The 18,946-nt window shown below is 40.8% G+C and overlaps 1 protein-coding gene across 1 annotated transcript in view; it reads left to right on the plus strand.

Moving 5' to 3' along the window:
• LOC124114830 (allene oxide synthase-lipoxygenase protein-like) overlaps positions 1-18,946 on the plus strand; it is an 87,894-nt gene that overhangs the window by 1,110 nt on the left and 67,838 nt on the right. The window lies entirely within an intron of this gene.

An 18,946-nucleotide genomic window follows, 5' to 3' on the forward strand; every position in this document is an offset into this window, starting at 1 on the left:
CCCACTACCAACATGTCCAGGAGAAAAAAGACGCTCCCAAGAATAACCAAAACTCTTATATTCTCTCTTAAACCAAGATGGCTCTTACTTTTGGATTCGTCAAATTGGAATTCAAAACCAACAGCACTAGAGTTAAAATTAATTCAGCGTATTGAAAAAATATATAAATGTTTTGAATGTTTACAGTAGGATTAAATATCCAGATGCAGTGTATATCATTCTGTACAAGTCTTGTGGCTTACACAATTCGTACCCTCGTATACTCGCGATCGTCAGGGGAGCGACCTTTTCACTCCATGTAGAAGAGTACTACATGGAGACATGATGACACCACAAACTCGCTTCAAATTACAGTTGACTTGACCAGCATTGAAATGCAAAACCTGTCAGCTTGATATCCTGTTTCATGAACATATCCTGTGTCAGTCATTTTTTCAACATCATGCTTATAAACTTCCTTATTTCACATTTCCGCCGTGATACGCTTACAGCAATATAATATGGGTATTTACTCTTCGTCTTGATGGGCAAAGATCGAGGATTCAGTCTCCCATTTCAGCGACCACTTTCATTATCATAATTTGCGGATATAGTATATTCGCATGTGTATATCTGCGTCAATAACCAAATAACCAAAGTGCTCAAACAAGATGGAAGAGAAAAATTCTATGAGGGTTTCAACTTAAGAGGTGAGGTGAAATGGGGTTTAAGGTCGTGATCAAGATTATTGATCTTATAGCGACGTGCATGCACGTGCGCGCGCGCATGCGCCTGTGTCTACTTACCGGTTACTAGTATATGGTGCCAGCCCACTGAGATACCATGCCTCAGTCTAACATGGGTATCCCGCTCAGTTTCAGTATACTGTTTATACAGTCCTTGTTTTATTCTCTTATGCCGAGCGCCAGTTTGGACCCTTACTGAATTTGTCGCCTTTCATTGTGTAGTCTATGATCTATGATGTTTTAATGAGACAGAAATGTGCATATGTTTTAGGAATATATATACGATCAACCGATGACTTAGAGGTTCTGAATAATTTCATGATTAAATACTGATGTTTAACTGTGACGCGGATTATAGGTCGGTGTAATTCCTGCAAGGCCCTAATGGTTCCAATATGGTTACTTCATCACGTTTCATTGTTCAGTTCCTAAACGGGCAATGTTGAGTTTGTGAAAAGAAAACCGCTGTTCTACCATGCCCCCCAGTGCGTGAAGAGAGCCACCTAACGAGACGCTGTGTATGACGATGTTTCAAAACAAGATCCACATGGGGTTACAGCATAGCCAAATATTTTGCATTTGAGACAGTGATCGAAAACAGGGACAGAAAATCACTAACACAGCTTCATTTGAGTGATGTTTGGCCGAATCTAAATGAGCACATGTACTGGCAGACTCGAACAGTACCAGTTAACATAACAGATCTGGATTGTTTATGTTGATTATATCAACAAAACTACAACACAAATATTCCTGTTTATTGGAGTTGAAAAAATGTGTAATAGTTTACAGTCTCACAGAAACTATTCAAATAACATCCTTCGTGCAATGTTAGAAAGAAAACTGTCAGAAGTACGTGTTGAAAGCCTATCAAAATACAAGCAGTTTATCTTACTTTACACGTGAATGTCGGATTCTGATTGGCTGAGACCCATTCTATTATTTTCAACGTACTCCGCTAACATGTAAGGTACATTTCGCATGTTCCCCGCTCGAATTGCCGAACTGTTCGCATTATATTTGCAGCAAACCAACCTCAATTTTGTATCTCGAATTAATTATGTTTGACGCATATTACCGAATAATATAGATCTAAAGGGGAATAACTCTAATTTGTTTTCTGTCGTCTGCTGATGAAGGAATTGGATAAAAGCCTAACTGTGGTACTCTGACCGACTCGGACCAAAGCATACATGCATAAGACATAGCTGCAATATAATTAGGTGGGTGGTAAGATAGATTCGTTGTCCCTCGGGAGATACAGGTGTATTACCCTCGAGGCTCGGGGTACATAAACTAACAGAGGGTACATCCACCCATGACAGGGTCGCGGAATTGCCCAGACGTCTATGGCAACAATTGGCTGTGTAGAGTTGTGTCCCTTAGATGTGCCAGAATCCAGTCTTCGCCATCATAATCTGTATGTTTTCAGGTTTGTCCGCACCATGTCCGTGCTCTTGGTAAACGTCTGAGATCTGAACCACTTCCGGCTTTCAAAGTGACGCGCGATTCGGGTTAGAATAGGTCTTCAGCAACCCATGCTTGCCGTAAAAGGCGACTGTGCTTGTCGTAAGAGGTGACTAACGGGATCGGGTGGTCAGGCTCGCTGACTTGGTTGATACATGTCATCGTATCCCAATTGCGAGGATTCGATTCTCATGATATCAATCACTGGATTGTCTGGTCCAAACTCGATAATTTACAGACCGCCGTCATTATAGGTGGAATATTGATGAGTGCGGCGTTAAACAACAACAAAAAAACAACAACAACATAACAGCTAACTGTCATATAAGCAACGATCCACGAATCTGAGAAGATAACATCAGCCATGCAAATGGACAGCAAATGGATAGAGCGTCTGACCGGAGAGCAGGAGGTCAAGGGTTCGATCCCCGCCGTTGTCATACCAAATGACGTTACAACGCACATGGGTGAGTGAGTGAGTGAGTGAGTGAGTGAGTTGGGTTTAACACCGCTTTTAACAATATTCCAGTTATATCACGGCGTGTCAGCTTAATGTGGGAGGAAAACCCGAAGTGATGCAGGTCTTAGACGTTTACCACTTCGGTAAAACCCACGAGCACGGGTATGGTGCTGACAAACCTAGAAATATAATCGGGGCGAACCGGGATTCGAACCCACAATCATAGGTTTCTGGCATGCCCAAAGGGACGCAACTCTGTACAGCGAATCGCGACGCCTTTGACGACTGGGCCACCCGACTGCCCCCACAACGCACACGGAATATCCTATATTTATTATATACTTTTTGTGTAGTTGTCTACGGGAAAAATTAAATTATTTCATAACAAATGTAAAACCTTGAAAGGTATTGTATTTGCGATTAAAAATTAGTTTCGTGTTTGCATAATCTTAAAAAATATAAACAAAAGTAACCAGTATTAAGGGTCACGAAAATTCTTTATCATACATGTAGTTATGATCATATACAAAATCACTTCAACAAAACATTTTCCTGAAAACTACGAGACCGCTGTTGGAAGCGAAAGAATACACGCTGGTCAAGTAACAATAATGGCGCTTTGCGAAACGAACAGTCTCGATTGACGAGTTAAATGAGAAGTTTACAGTTTATAACGAAATATTTTCAAGAGAATAACAAACAGCATGAAGCGATATTAACTGCATAAATGACGAGGTGTCATTATGTTGCCCTGTCAGTGTGGAACTAACGTTAAAAGGCAGTCAACAGTTTGTGTACGGGCTAGACACCCACGATAAAGGGAGATAATTTGAGTTGAGATAACTCTTGTATGATAATAGTGTCATGTTCACAGCAGTGAAATATCATGTGTTATGTTCACTGCAATGAAAAAAATATCACTTTTCTAAACTTCGGAAAACTCAGTTTTTCACACTGAAGTATTGATACAGAACGATAACTTTAGCGTTTGGGTCATGGGGAAGCTCGACTACTGTCTGCAATAACTGATGGCAGGCCTATCCTATGGACAAGCATTTTAAAGATGCCGCTGTCGAATTGCCTAGTTTCGCAGGATAAAGCCCTACAGGTTATATTTATGTATGCATATTTATTGAATGGGTCCTTTGCAGAACCATGTTCCTATTTCAATGTAACAGAAAAACTAGCAATGTAGCAAACACAACTACACTTCCGGGCAAAAGAAAGTATACACCCATGTTTGATACTGGCTAAACATAAAATGGTTACTAGCATTCGATGGGGATGTATTTGATACGGGTATTATAGTTATGGGGCCTGCAGTGTTTCAGCGACTGTTTTCAGCCTAGTAACAGTATATAACGTTTGTAATGTTTTAGTAAGATCCGGTTTTCAAGTGTATACTTTCTTTTGCCAGACAGTTATAACAGTAAATATATATTTGAAAGCTTTAAATATAACCTGGTTGCCTTGCCAACGGGGAACTGAACAACCCCCTTCGGTAACCCTCCAAATGAGCATTATGGTAAAGTACGCCTGAGATTACAGATTCGAGGAATAAGTAAAGTCACAAAGGACAATTAGTATAGACGATTAGACCACTACTTACGCAGGGGCTGACCCTAATCATGTAATGAAGAGAGATTAAACATGGTGCCCAGTGTCATTAGGCGCGTACACCAGTCGTCAGGTGGGCAGCGGTCAATAATTACTCTCCGGACAATACGGCCAGGCCCATTTATGATGTGGGTCTATTAAAGTTGTTAGAACCACAGTCACTTCTTCAGTTAGATAAAGAGTCGTGAAATTTGCCATTTCATGATACAAGATCTTTTACGGTCGGGTAGCCTAGTGGTTAAAGCGTTCGCTCGTCACACCGAAGACCCGGGTTCAATTCCCCATATGGGTACAATGTGTGAAGCCCATTTCTGGTGTCCGGTGTTTCTGGTGCTTGAATATTGCTAAAAGCGGCGTAAAACCATGCTCACTCTCTCATTCCCAAATGGATGCGTCTCTCAAAATCTGTTCAGCTGTCTTAGAGGCGACCTTCTAGGCCATCAGAATGACGTCAGGATCGGTTGACCAACTTATGAAAAAGGACATATAGCAAATTCTGCTTCAACGAATCTAACGATCACCGATAAATATTAATTAACGTTCGTGTGAGGACATCATTTACACACAACGTGGTCATTTCATGGTTTAAACATTGTTATGATGGATATTCAAATTTTCCAAATTAAGGGGCATATTACAGTTTCAGTTCCTATGAACTGGTGTAACGTGAGTCGCCCAGGGCTGATTACAACCAAGTGATGAGAGGCATATTTTCCTGATATGTTGTTAAAAGCAGGAGATTTACATTAACAATAACAGTAATGGATGACAAGTAGCATACATATAATTGGGTGAAGCCTACAGATGTACCGTTAGAATAACAAATAACACTCAGGTTAATGTAAATCTGCTGCTTATCACAACATATTTTGTATATATATATATATCTACAAGTAATAATAAACGTAGTATCTGATCGGTATCGGTATATTCCAGTAGATCATGTATGTGTCTTGGTATTTTACCATGTATCTTCCAGCCATAAATCTTTTTTGCTCCTCGTTAATTAGGAGGTTTAAGACATATTTTATCCTTTGTGATATTGCTATTGGTGCAATTTTATAGAATACTGTTGTAAGCTTAGTTGTCGCCAGCTTTTCAATTGTTGGTTTGGTTTTTTTCCTTTTGGATTACGCGTTATAAGGCCTTCCAATCTCATTAAAATCAGATCTTAGTTCTCTCTACCGCCAAACAAAGATCGGAGGACACGGGTCACGTGCGAACTTTGACCGACCAATTGAATGACTGACAAGAAGTCGACATTAGCCAATCAGAGGGCAGCTTTCTCGTGCTTTACGGCACTAATTTCAAATTGGCGACTACGCTTCGAAAAATATTTTGACAAATTCTCGATCAAAAATTTGCAACAAAAGAACATTCTGGAATGGCTAATAGATAGTCTTGATTGTATGGATTCGATCGAACTATCGATCAGAATGCCACGTGTTAAAGTTTTCGAGGTTGCATGATTAGAAATCACATTCCGACTGTCACTTTCATGATCTGGTAAGCGACGCTCTGATTGGTCAGATGTAAGGTCGTTATGATGTGACCCCTAATGGGATGTCCTCAGATCTTTGTTTAGCGGTAGCGAGAACTAAGATCTGATTGTAATAAGATTGTAAGTCCTTCAGAAGTCATTTCAAATAGGCACAGGTGCCAACAGAGATTTGTGATGATAGCAAGTTTTGATATAGGCTAGTGGACACGCTTGCCTCTGGAAGATGGCAACAAAAACGTTTTTATATCTATAGATCTTTTTACGTCTTTGCTGCAAACATTTGAGACTACAGCAATTGGTTGTTCGGGAAATAGTGTCATTTGAATATTGACAGTATTAAACTGAATTTGGAAGATTTATCAAGCATTGCTCATCCGAAATCGTTCAACGGTGACTTTATGCGCAAATGACAAGAATGGAACGGTGGATTTATTTGAAAAATACTTACTCTTCTAAATTTTGAAAACTGTAAGAGGCATTGATAGTAAAGAGTGAATCATATAAAACATGTAGCGATAGGACACTGTATGCCAATGGCAAACTATAGAATTACGACAGGTCGTAACACTGCGAACGCTTTGTGGATCGGATCCGATCGTAACTCTACTGTCTAAACTCTATGGCAAAATTATTAGACCTCCTTCGTGGTCTAGTGGCTAGAAGTGTCTGTCCGGAAAGCAGAAGTAAGTCAGTGGCTCGATCCCCGTCATACCAAAAGATGGCACTTGTTGTTACCCTGCTTGGTGCTCGGCATAAAGGCATGGTCGGCTCGGGGTCAGTATACTGTGTCTGAGCCGAACAATTAAGTGTTTGCAACACATTTTGTTCATATCTAGCGAACAATTCTTTAGGGTTTAATACCCTATTATTTGCCGGTATTTTCTGAGTCATACCCTGTAATCATTGTGGCGATATGCATGTTATACCACAGCACAGGAATTAGTTTACAAAGTTCACTGGCAAGGAGGGCTGTTGACGAAAGATGTTGCAAGCCTTCATAATATTTTACTAGCCCTACTTTGTGGCTACAGCCAACATACTTTGTTTTAACCTAAATGTATGTTGTGCGTTTTAAGACCATTAGGCTGAACAGCGGTGAAGCGCTGAAACAGCTTGACGGCTTGGTGCTATACGTTTGTCTGACGTTTGTGGTGGTTCTTCGACTTTCACACGCACCGCTAATAACGCATGCACATGTTTGTTTGTTTGTTGTTTAACGCCGCACTCAGCAATATTTCAGCTATATGACGGCGGTCTGTAAATAATCGAGTCTGGACCAGACAATTCAGTAATTGATATCATGAGTATCGATCCACGTAATTGGGATACGATGACATGCATCAACCAAGTCATCGAGCCTGACCACTCGACCTGTTCGTCGCCTCTTACGACAAGCATAGTCGCCTTTTACGACAACCATGGGTTGCTGAAGACCCATTCTACCCCGGATCTTTAAGGGTCGCATGCACATGTCTATATCAGTTATGATCAAGCACCCAGTTTTCGATAAAATGCGAAATGAAAACAAAATAATAACAGACTTGACGTTAAATAACACTTAAACTGACTTGATGATTCGTAGAAATAAATATGTATTGACTATAATTTTCAACAACATGCCCTTAGTCCAAATTAATAGTCACTGGCATTTGGCTAGCGGGCAGTCAGCGAGTGAGAGAGTTAAAGTTTAACGTCACATCAGCAATTTTTCAGCCATATCGCGACGTACACTACCACAAACAACGTATGCTATTGACTAGAGCGGGTCAGCTAGGGTTCAGATTCAGTACTTGAGGCTTTTGCAAGGTGGAACAATATCTTTGTTTTATAATCTAATACTTTATGTTTATTTATGCTTTATCGAAACAAGTCAATGCCCACTGACAGAACAGACGCCGATGGTCAACGTGTCCAAGTGAAATAAAACCTCGTGTTTAGCGAGACGGGCAATGGTATTCAAACTGCAAACAGGGAAAGAGAAGCATGTTATACCGTATTCGCCACAATAAACGCCCAGGGCGCACTCAAAATTAGAAATAATGGGCTCTTATTAGAATATTATTAGAATTTAATTGCCCATAATTAAGGGTGCATAATACACACGAGTCATGTGTACATTGATCAATCGGAAGGGGTGCTAATTGGGATTGTTCACTAGCCAATATATTAGCAAATATCGCCGTGGGCGCTTATTACGTCGAATACGGTATTTTGTAGTGACATATCGTCTTCCTATGCTGATTGTAATACGTTGCTAGGTAACCAATAAGTATGACCGCCTGGCTTAACGTCACATTGTCTAAACTGATTACATGCGTGTTTATGACAACCCTTAACGCGCGGAGGCAAGGTTGGTAAATATTACCTGTATCAGCAGCTCTTTGTGCGGCATAATTGAGCGGTGATTGCCGCCAAGTAGTTGCTAATACCTGCAGTAATTAGATGATATTATCGAAAAAATCATGACATCAATCTACACCGATGAGTGGTCTGTTTACTTTTCCCTCTTGTTGCAAATCTGACTGACCAGTCTTGTTTGGTTGCCTTGGTTTTGTAGTGTGGACTAATTCATTTAATAATCCCCCTTTTCAAACCCGCAATCACAGAGTTAAGCATGCATACAGTTATCCACTTCACTAACCGACATAGGCTATAAGCACCGGTAACTGAACCGGAGCAGGTTATTATAGAATTACAGGGGTGTTTTGAAAAACGTACGTTATAATCGTTATTTGTCTTTACCCCACCCTATACTGTCGAGTGGACTCGGCCAGAGAGACGTGTATTTAAGATCCGGTTTGTTATAAGTCGGTTATTCCTGCCAATTCCAGCAGACGCTTCTACAGGTAAGTCTGAGTATATATGTGTATATATCTCGAACCCGGATAATGCGAACTTTTTCCAGGACCTCGAGAGTTCGACACACGAGGTTCCACTGTTTTAGAAAGTCTGGTGTGGAATTGATAGTAACTCGAAGTGTTTAATTCTGTACAATGGGCCTCATGGCCTACAGTACAAAAGATCCATTCATATTTTATAGAACAAATGTGAAATTTCATCCAATTACAACATGCATGCATGCGGGGAACAAAATGTCATACAATGATTTGTTTGTTCAGTTTCAGACTATAAAGAAATTTAATTCCTCTTAAGGAACAGAGCAATTCTTTTTTTGTACATGTACATCACTAATTGCCATTAACAATTTAAACTTATCCTCTGAAGGAAATTTATGAAACTATGATGGAATAAATTGTTGGCGACTATTTCTGTATGCCGGGCATACCAATAAAAAATGATACTCATCTTCTTTAACTGCCAAATCACAGTTTTCAAATAAACTTTCTGATACATTTGAGGAATTAAAATCATTTGAGGGTCGTAATTTTTTGAATATTCAAGTGGTGGGAAGAGCATCTAAATTTACACATAATTCTGATCAAATCCTTGTGTAGAATATAGGATTCGAGTATTTTTGCTGCATGAGCACGTGTTCCATCTTCAAATACATTCATGTTATTATATAATAAATAAATAAAATACCATTTGTTTCGCATCGGGTTAATGCTAGAAATAAGAAAAGATAAAACACATACAGTTTAACCATGCTTATATGTAGTAATATAATCATGTTGTACCTCGTAACCTAATAAAGCAAATAAACCTTTAATATTATATGTCGTATACAAAAGGAAACGGTAGGGACGTGGAAGTGAGAAGCGCTATTTTAACATTTCCAAACTTAAACAAGTATATAATGTCTTATATCTTGAAACTTTGTTTGTGTGTTTGTTGTTTAGGGCCGCACTCAGCAATATTTCAGCTATATGACGGCGGTCTGTAAATAATCGAGTCTGGACCAGACAATCCAGTGATTGGTGTCATGAGCATCGATCCGCGCAATTGGGATACAATGACATGCATCAACCAAGTCATCGAGCCTGACCTCTCGACCCGTTAGTCGCCTCTTACAACAAGCATAGTCGCCTTTTACGGCAAGCATGGGTTGCTGAAGACCTATTCTCCCCCGGATCTTTACGGGTCTATATCTTGAAACTAAATTGTAACATGCTTAAAGAGCAAAGAGAATTTTTAAAGGTAAATGCGTTTAATTTAAGTTGCCTCTAATTATTCATGATTACCTCGTGCCAATTAGCTACAGTTCTACAATGCGTCTGTGTCAAGGCAAGGAAGGTAATAATCCCCGAGTCACCGGTAAAACTCAACACTAGGTTCTTTCTTTTGAATCGAGTAATTAGTGGCATGCTTGTCCCGTCCAATTATCGGCATGAATTGGTCATTGATAAAACGGGGTTGCTTTCAACTGATTCGGATTGATATGGTTTGTTCTGGGATTACGGTGGCTCAGTGACGGTGGGGGTGTTGACTGAGTGATCAAATCTTTAATACGGAATGTCCGGAAGCAATGATGTCCGGATTTTTACCGTCTTGCCACGAAAAGGTGCAGTTGTATTAATGGTCAGGTTTCTCGTACCCTTAGGGAGTATGGTTCTACGCCGCGTTTTAGCAATATTCCAGCTGGTGGGGAAACCAGAATTGGTCTTACATTGTACCCATGTGGGGATTCGTGAGGAGCGAACGCTTTAACCACTAGGCTATCCCACCACCTGTGACGCAGCTCTGAAAGCAAATTGCGACCCCCTTGATGACTGAACAATCCGTGAACCTGAATGTCAAACAACCAATCTTTATTCAATCACCTAATAGGCCACATGCCAGTGATACATATGTTAATCTGTATAAAATGATTAAGGTTCTGAGGTGAGGTGAAATAGGGTTTATCGTCGCGTCCAAGATTATTGCACTTACATAGCGACGTGCATGCACGGTGTATGTCTGCTTGTACTAGTCCGAAGTAATGCCGATTTTATAGTGCTAGCCAACTGAGATACCATGCCGCAGTTTAACATGAATACCCCACTCAGACACAGGATAGTGAATCCAAGCCGACCAGTTCTTGTTTTTAGCCCCTTAATGCCGAGCGCCAGGCAGGGTAACAACAATTACCATCTTTTAAGGTATGTTGGTATGACGCGGTCGGGGTAGAACCACTACACCACGGAGGGGGTTACGGTTCTGAATTAAGCTTGCATTGCAATATGTATGTCTTGACGACAACTATGTTCTACATGACTTCAATACGTACAGTTCCCGTACATAGTAAGGGAGGGTTCAACGCGTTTCACTTCGTGGTCATATCATATGGACTGTGATGCCCAAATGGATTCATAATACCAGTAGATGCATGTTGAGATTAACCGCGGGTACGTGGGTTCGAATCCCGGTTCGCCCCGATTATGTTTCTGGGTTTGTCGGCACCATAACGTACTCGTGGGTTTCACCAAAATGGTAAACGTCTGAGACCCATCACTTCGGGCTTTCCCCCAACATCAAGGTGACATGACGTGGTGTTACTGGAATACTGTTCAAAGCGGCGTTCAATTAGACTAACATTTAGTCTATGAAATCTTATATTACACAATACCCTTCTTGACTCTAAAAATAAAATAAAAATGCCCGATGCTGTGGAATAGAGCTAGCGAGACCTGGCTAGACTTGCTTTTGTATACGTTTCTAGATTGTGTTTTTTTTCCATAAAATAAATATATTGCACAGACATGTTGCAGGACTAGCGTTTAACCAACTCACTCACATAAACAAAACACCAACTGGTTAGTTATCCACCAGCGCATTCTGTTTCTAGACGACAAAAAAACCCGGTCACTGCCTACGACATCGTTGGTAACAGGCGTCGCTGTTAAGCCCATATACAATTCTCTCTGCGGTTACCACAAGCATATACCTGTCGCCATTTCAACAGCTTCTCAGGTTGGTGATGAAATTTCTAAGATCCAAATCCAATTAACATTGGGGCATAACGCTCCAACCACCTCGGTATTGAATTACCCACGCACTATTTAACACGCTTCAACACACATCTTAAGGGGTTGTCGCTTCTGTTGTCAGATGGTTTAATCTAATTATTCAGCCCCGGTAATGGGGCCGGTGCGTTTTGAGGTTACAGAAAGCCTCACATGGTTTGCTAATCAACCTAAGATGTAATTGTAAGAACGCTTCCCATTGGTTGCTCTGTTTCAAAGAGCTCGTTGATTGGATTACCTTAATTAGCATATTTTGTGAAGGAGTCCTTTTCATTGGTTGGAGCGAGATCCCGTGTGGATGTCTTATGAGACAGAAATGATTTTCCAGCCATAAGAATTCCGAAACCAACCTTTGTGTGTCAAGTGTAAATTACTTGCCCGAACTAGTTTTTAAGTAGAAGTAAGGATTTAGCGAGGGAGTTCGTTTTCAGGTGAAGTGAAAATGTGGAATTAATCTTAGCCTCCTTGAAGCCACAGCAGCAAAAATGACGCGACTCTTGTAGAAATTGAGCGATGTGATGGAGTTGATGTAAACGAACGGAGAAAGAGTTACCTATGAGACTTAAAGATGAAGCTGTAACGTGTCTTTTAATGACTCGGGTTACGTATCCACCTCTACAAAATATGGCAACAAACAAACTGGAATAAAAAAAATAGTTTCTTCATGACAGTTACCGTTATATATCTCAGTCATGCATTCCTTGGGCAATATGTAAAGGGGAAAAACATGGTTTGTTTTTTTAAACTAAAAAAAAACATTTTTGCAATATTCCAATGACAAGTACAATGACGGGGGACACTAAAGGGGATTTTACACTGTATCCAAGATGTGAATAGATCCCGACATTTCGGCGTGATCATGGAACGTTTTAATCGCTAGGATATCGCGATATAGGATGTCTTCAGTGGCTAAATGGTTAAAGTGTTCGCTCGCTACACCTCATATTTCCCGGGTTTAACTCCTATATATCCAAACTGCGCAATGTGAAGCTCATTTTTACTTCAGGGGACAGGTGAAACTCCACTTGTAGTAATCTCTCTGTTTCATACACGTGTCAAAGTGTTTATACGAACATTGCCCCAAACTCTCTATCCTGCAGCTGCTATAGATTGTATATGGCGTCCAATTCATGCACATTTCTAGATAAACATGTTTAGTGCCTACCTGAATGCGTCATACCAAAATACCTTAAAAGATGGTACTTGTTGTTACTCTGCCTGGCGCTCGGCATTAAGGGGCTAAAACAAGGACTGGTCTTGTCAGTTTTCTGTATCTGAGTGGGATATCCACGTTAACTGTGACATGGTATTTTAGTTGGCTAGTACTATAAAACCAGCACAAGTCAGAACTAGTACAAGCAGACACACTCGCACGCACGCACACACGCACACACGCACGCACGCACGCACACACACACACACACACACACACACACACACACACACACACACACACATGCACATGCACATGCACACGTCGCTTTGTAAGTGCAATAATCATGAACGCAACGTTAAACCACAACAACAAATACAGGTCCCATGTAGATCTGGGTTAGAACAGGTCTCCGGCAACCCATGATTGTCGTAAAAGGCGGAGCCATGAAGATCCGGGCTAGAACAGGTCTCCGGCAACCCATGATTGTCGTAAAAGGCGGAGCCATGAAGATCCGGGCTAGAACAGGTCTCCGGCAACCCATGATTGTCGTAAAAGGCGGAGCCATGAAGATCCGGGGTAGAACAGGTCTCCGGCAACCAATGCTTGTCGTAAAAGGCGGAGCCATGAAGATCCTGGGTAGAACGGGTCTCCAGCAACCCATACTTGTCGTAAAAGGCGGCTAACGGGATCGGGTGCTCAGACTCACTGACTTAGTTGCGTAGAACGAGGTTCATAATGTCAATCACTGGATTGTCTGGTTCGGACTCGTTTATTTACAGATCTCCATCATAAAGCTGGCATATTGCCGAGTGTGGCGTTAAACAATATAAAACCCAAATCATTCTTTTCCCGGGAGTTAAGTAAGCTGATACGCCCTTACTTCACTGAAATAATGTTCCAAGCAGCGTCAAACCCACCTCACTGACGACTAATCATGATAGGGAGACTATACAAAGATATACTTATATACTAAAATAGGCTCCTTGGCTATAACCATAGCCCTATATTGGGTCGTGACGTCTGCTAGTCAGTTAGAGGTATGCAATATCAGTAACGGTGCATTTTATGTCAGTATTGTCATTGTATGCTGCATATTGCGCACAGAGACAACTCCATGAAATGACGTTAACACTTCAGATCGTGACTAAAAACATTCCGTTTCTATGGTAATATAGAAATTAATTCACCAGACAGTGTGACCTGGCAGTAACTGCGCATCACCATTACCTACCAACTGCTGTCACCCCGTAAGCTATTTTTGAGAAGCTAATGATTTCCCGACGACCTATCACATCACACGTTTGAAACGATGACTGATCGAGTACTGAAACTGAAAGACGTAAACCATTGCATTGGGTTTGGAAATGTCAGCATGCAGTCATTGAAACTGACCAACGTCTTGATTCCTATCTGAATGTAAACCTATTTTACTACATTCCTGCAATATTCCTGCAGCTCCAGCCTTGGTGTCTACATCGTGAGGTACGAGCGAGCATGCTCTTTCTATCAAGATTTCAAAGAGCGTCATAAAACTCCTGGTCAGTTGTTTGATAAGACAAAAAGTTTTTATTTGACGCATAAATGACAAATATTTTGTCAGAGGTAATACCCTATTTTGACTTATACCATATGTTCCAATGTTTTTTAGGTGAACAATTGACTTGCCTTTGCATGTGTTTGTGACGGGTGCCACCGGTGGGACAGACCGCCGTGATATAGCTGGAATATTGCTGAGTGCGGCGTTAAACATAAACAAACAAACAAACCACAGCAGTCTTGTTTGACTTTACTGAAGGGAATCACGTGTTTTGTAATTTCCAAAACATTTAAATTACATGAGAATGTGTGTGCGCAAACATGTTGTTTAACTCTTCGTAGTCAGAGACAACAGTATCCTTCGTTTCCTTGTCATATTTCAGTAGTCCCCCTGGCTAGATATTGTATTCAAACTGGATCGATATTTGCTGTCAGTTGATTCCGCTGATACTGTGCAGTGAATAGGAAAAGAATATGTACGTAATTAAACGTAAGCTGTCTGGCACTGACAATACACGATTTCATATGATACAATAAGAATATGAGCCTTTAGAACTTTTTCCCGCCTTATCTAAATTACTGTTCATATATTGGTTGATCCTATTTAGATCGAGCGGTATTCATACGTTACGTCTTCCTGGTGAGGTTTACATGAACAGAAAATGTAGCATTACACATGTACAGCGTTTCACTGATGGTTATTTTAACATATTTACAAATTCTAAACTGCGTATAGCTTCATTTATAATATATTTGCGCCATGAGAATAGGATTTCAATATTGCATTTATACGCGCGAGAAAATATATAAATTAGCAGTGTATGAAATTCTAGCTACTACAGATCATCTTATGTGCTGATTACCATGGCGATGAAGCTGTTCTTGGGAACGTCATCCTGTGATGCTATCTGGACAGAATCATTTAATTTGACCGATTTATTGATAATAAAGGTGTAAAGTTTACGAGAGAAGTTTAGTATGAGGAATGGGTGACCAGGTGTTTGTATGTCGAGGATGTTTACGTGATACGTTCTTTATTAAAGTTAAATTAATTTCCTGTTGTAATACAATGATTGATAATTCGCTGAGAGCCAGGATGCAAACAAAATTGGTTTAATGGTTTTTCAAGCTCCATCATATATATGTTAAATAGCTGTCAGAACCTGCCACGCCGTCTTAAAAGGTAGAAATTCCCTTGTATATTTGTATATAGTTACACACTCATTTAATAAATATATATATATATTATTTCACAATGTATGCAGTCACTCACCAAACCCAATCCTTAACATATCGCATGTATGGTAATATAATAACACTTTGTCAACATTCCCCATGTTTCCCATAGTGCTTCTTGTATAGTATATGTATATTCCGGAAGCTCTCGAAGTGATGTCACTTCCGGCCGAGAACCGTGTCCCTACCCTCGCCTACACAAATATGCTCCTCTCATTCATCAGCGCCACAATTTTGTCTGACCCACCGCGCACCGTGTTAATATATTTGGAAAGAAAGATAAAAAAAACAGCAGTAGGGATCTCGTAAATCTGTACAAACTTGTAACCGCATACACATGTAGACGGGTTATTACTTGTAAATAAGCACGGAATAATCACAACAGCAAGGCGATAAGGTGAAAGTTGATCCCACAATGACCAGATAAATATATAAAGTAAGAGATCGGAGTCTGAGCGTCAACTGACCTATCATCCAGGTGGCGTTTGAAGGTAGGATAATTTCAAAACGGCCTGTTCTTTCACTAATGATAAATGATAAATAATAATTAGCGGTGACATAACAAATACGAAAGCAGAGTGATGTTTCGTGGGTCCTATCTTTCAGATCAGTGGTAAGAGCCTTGCTAAATCTGACTATGGTCCATGCTTATATTCGTGGTACGACCTGTAGGATCTGCTGCTCGTATGACACATGATTCGCTCCCTCTCTTTCCTTGATCTAATTACGGCACCGTGCTCGTGGTGCCATCAAAGGGGTAAAGATTTGTTATTTGCGCTCTGAAAGTATTTGGCCTAAACGCAAAACAACCAGAATCCAAACCGTAATCTCCTTACAAAACGTGATATGTGGACGTTATACAAGCTGTAATATTGATATTGGCGTGGTACTCGTTGTGCAGAGTTGCGTCCCTTGGACACGCCAGAAACCTATGATCGTGGGTTCGAATATCGATTTCTAGGTTTGTCAGCACCATATCCGTGCTCGTGGGTTTCACCAAAGTGGTAAACGCCCGAGACCTGCATCACTGTGGGTTTCCTCTCATATCGAGCTGACACGCCGTGAGATAACGGGAATGGCGCAAATCCAACATACCCACTGTCAATGTTCCGGTGTTTTCATGTATCATTATGCAGTTTATTGTGCGCAAAACCCCCAGTGATATATTCTTTATGATTTATATTGTGATACGTTTGACCTACAGTACACCAGTAAATTTAGTTTGACAGTATTTCGATTATCACATCTAAAATGGCAAAACATTTGAAGGTTCAGATGGCATAATATACACAGAAAGGTTGTTTTTACTAATAGAAAAACTAGTTGAAATCATTAAAGTGCCTTTTTTAACTCCCAATTTACCCTGTTTCCAATGCAAAACTGGTCACGCCGCCGAAATTTGATAAGTTACAAACTATAACACGTTTAATGTGCCACACTGGTTGTAATGTCGTGATGTATTACATTAACAAATTACATCTATATTTTCATTGGTTGAGAAAGTGGTATTGCCCAATAGACTCAAAGGAAACACATATTTTCAGCCAATCAGCGAGAGCGTAACTCAAAGCTTGTGAAGCAGCATCTCCTGTCACTTCCGGTCAACTCTGGTGTGATTCAATTATTAATGAAATTGAAATATTGTTGGCTTCGGTCGACATCAGTTTCTTGGATTAATAAAACATGATACTACCCTCATGGTGGTCAATAATTGATAAATATCCCTTGACTAGTGTAGTCAGGATATGTACATGTCGCGACATGGGCCGCCCCCGTTGTCTAGTGGTAGAGCGTCCGCCCGGACAGCGGAAAGTGCGGAGTTCGATCCCCGGTCGCGTCATACCAAAATACTTTAAAAGATGGTACTGGTTGTTACCCTGTCTGGCGCTCGGCATTAAGGGGCTAAAACAAGGGCAATCGTTGAAGTGGGAAAACATGGGAAACTATGTCTTTTATACTGCTAAATGTGGACTACTGTTGTCATATATGGGATAACCCACCGCCTGTGTGTGGTCTAGTGGTAGAGCGTCCGCCCGGAGAGCGAAAGGTCCGGGGTTCGATCATTTAAAGAGGGTACTTGTTGTTACCATGCCTGACGCTCTGTATTAAGGGGCTCGAGGACTGGTCGGCTCGCAGTCAGTATACTGTGTCTGAGTGGGGTATTCATGTTAAACTGCGGCATGGTATCTCAGTGGGCTAGCACTATAAATCGGCATTAGTCGGGACTAATACAAGCGGCCACATGCACACGTGCATGCACGTCGCTATATAAGTGCAATAATCTTGGATGCGACGTTAAACACCATTTCACCTCACCTTCGACATGATAGAAACTGCCCGACAATATGTACTACTCACAACAAGTTAACGAACACCCACAATTGAAAGGCTCTGTGTTGCAATCCCCACCAGCCATGTCAGAGTAACTATATAGTCATGTGAAAACATCGGGTGCTCTTTACTTGTTCAGAGTAGCATGCCTGCAAAATGTTCAACGCAGTAGTCGCAATAGTCGTTCCAAGCGTGTTGGTTTGGATTGGTGTTTGTCAATGTATCTCGAGATAACCGACCAAGGTCTCTTGGTCCGATAGGTCACCATGACTGTCTCCAACAGATGTCCAGTTGTCATTGCCTAGTCAAGTATCAGATCAGTGTCATTGATAAGGTTAAATCAGGGCTGATATAGATTAGTACGTCAGAACAGACACAAACTCTGACACTTCATGGTATTATCAATAATTGATCAAGTCCACGTGGAATATTTTCAGCATAAACAGTGTATATTGACATTACTCGTGTGTTGTTTGGAAAGCTGTGTCATGGTACCACTGGCCGCTTTTAGTCCACTTTGGTCAGTGGACAAAGGAAATAAGATGACATCCTTCAATGTCCATAACTTCTTGCATATGTTTTGGCCACATGTCATGAGATGAAAGGTCAAGTTCATGAAAGGCACATACACACGTGCATGCACGTTGTTATTTAAGTGCAATAATCTTTGACGCGACGTTAAACCCCATTTCACCTCACAAAAAGGTCAAGGTCATGAAAGGTTAGTGGTTACATTATTCCATTGGCAGGATTATACTCCCTCTGGGATGACAGACAAGTCAGACAAGTCAGGCTTCTTGTACAGATTAGATGTTTTCCTCTACAGGCATGGAACGTGTGCGTATGTGTGTGTGTGTGCGTGCGTGCGTGCGTGTGTGCGTGTGTGCGTGTGTGTGTAACATTCATTGCCACTTACGGAAGTACAATCTTCACTTACACAATCCTTAGATAATTATTGCATCTTTAAAAGTTATCTTGATTACTTTCAAGGTCTGGAAAAAATGTTTTCGGATG

This window comes from Haliotis rufescens, unplaced genomic scaffold, assembly GCF_023055435.1.
Source record: "Haliotis rufescens isolate VD_foot unplaced genomic scaffold, xgHalRufe1.0.p SCAF_7, whole genome shotgun sequence".
Classification (NCBI taxonomy): Eukaryota; Metazoa; Mollusca; class Gastropoda; order Lepetellida; family Haliotidae; genus Haliotis; species Haliotis rufescens.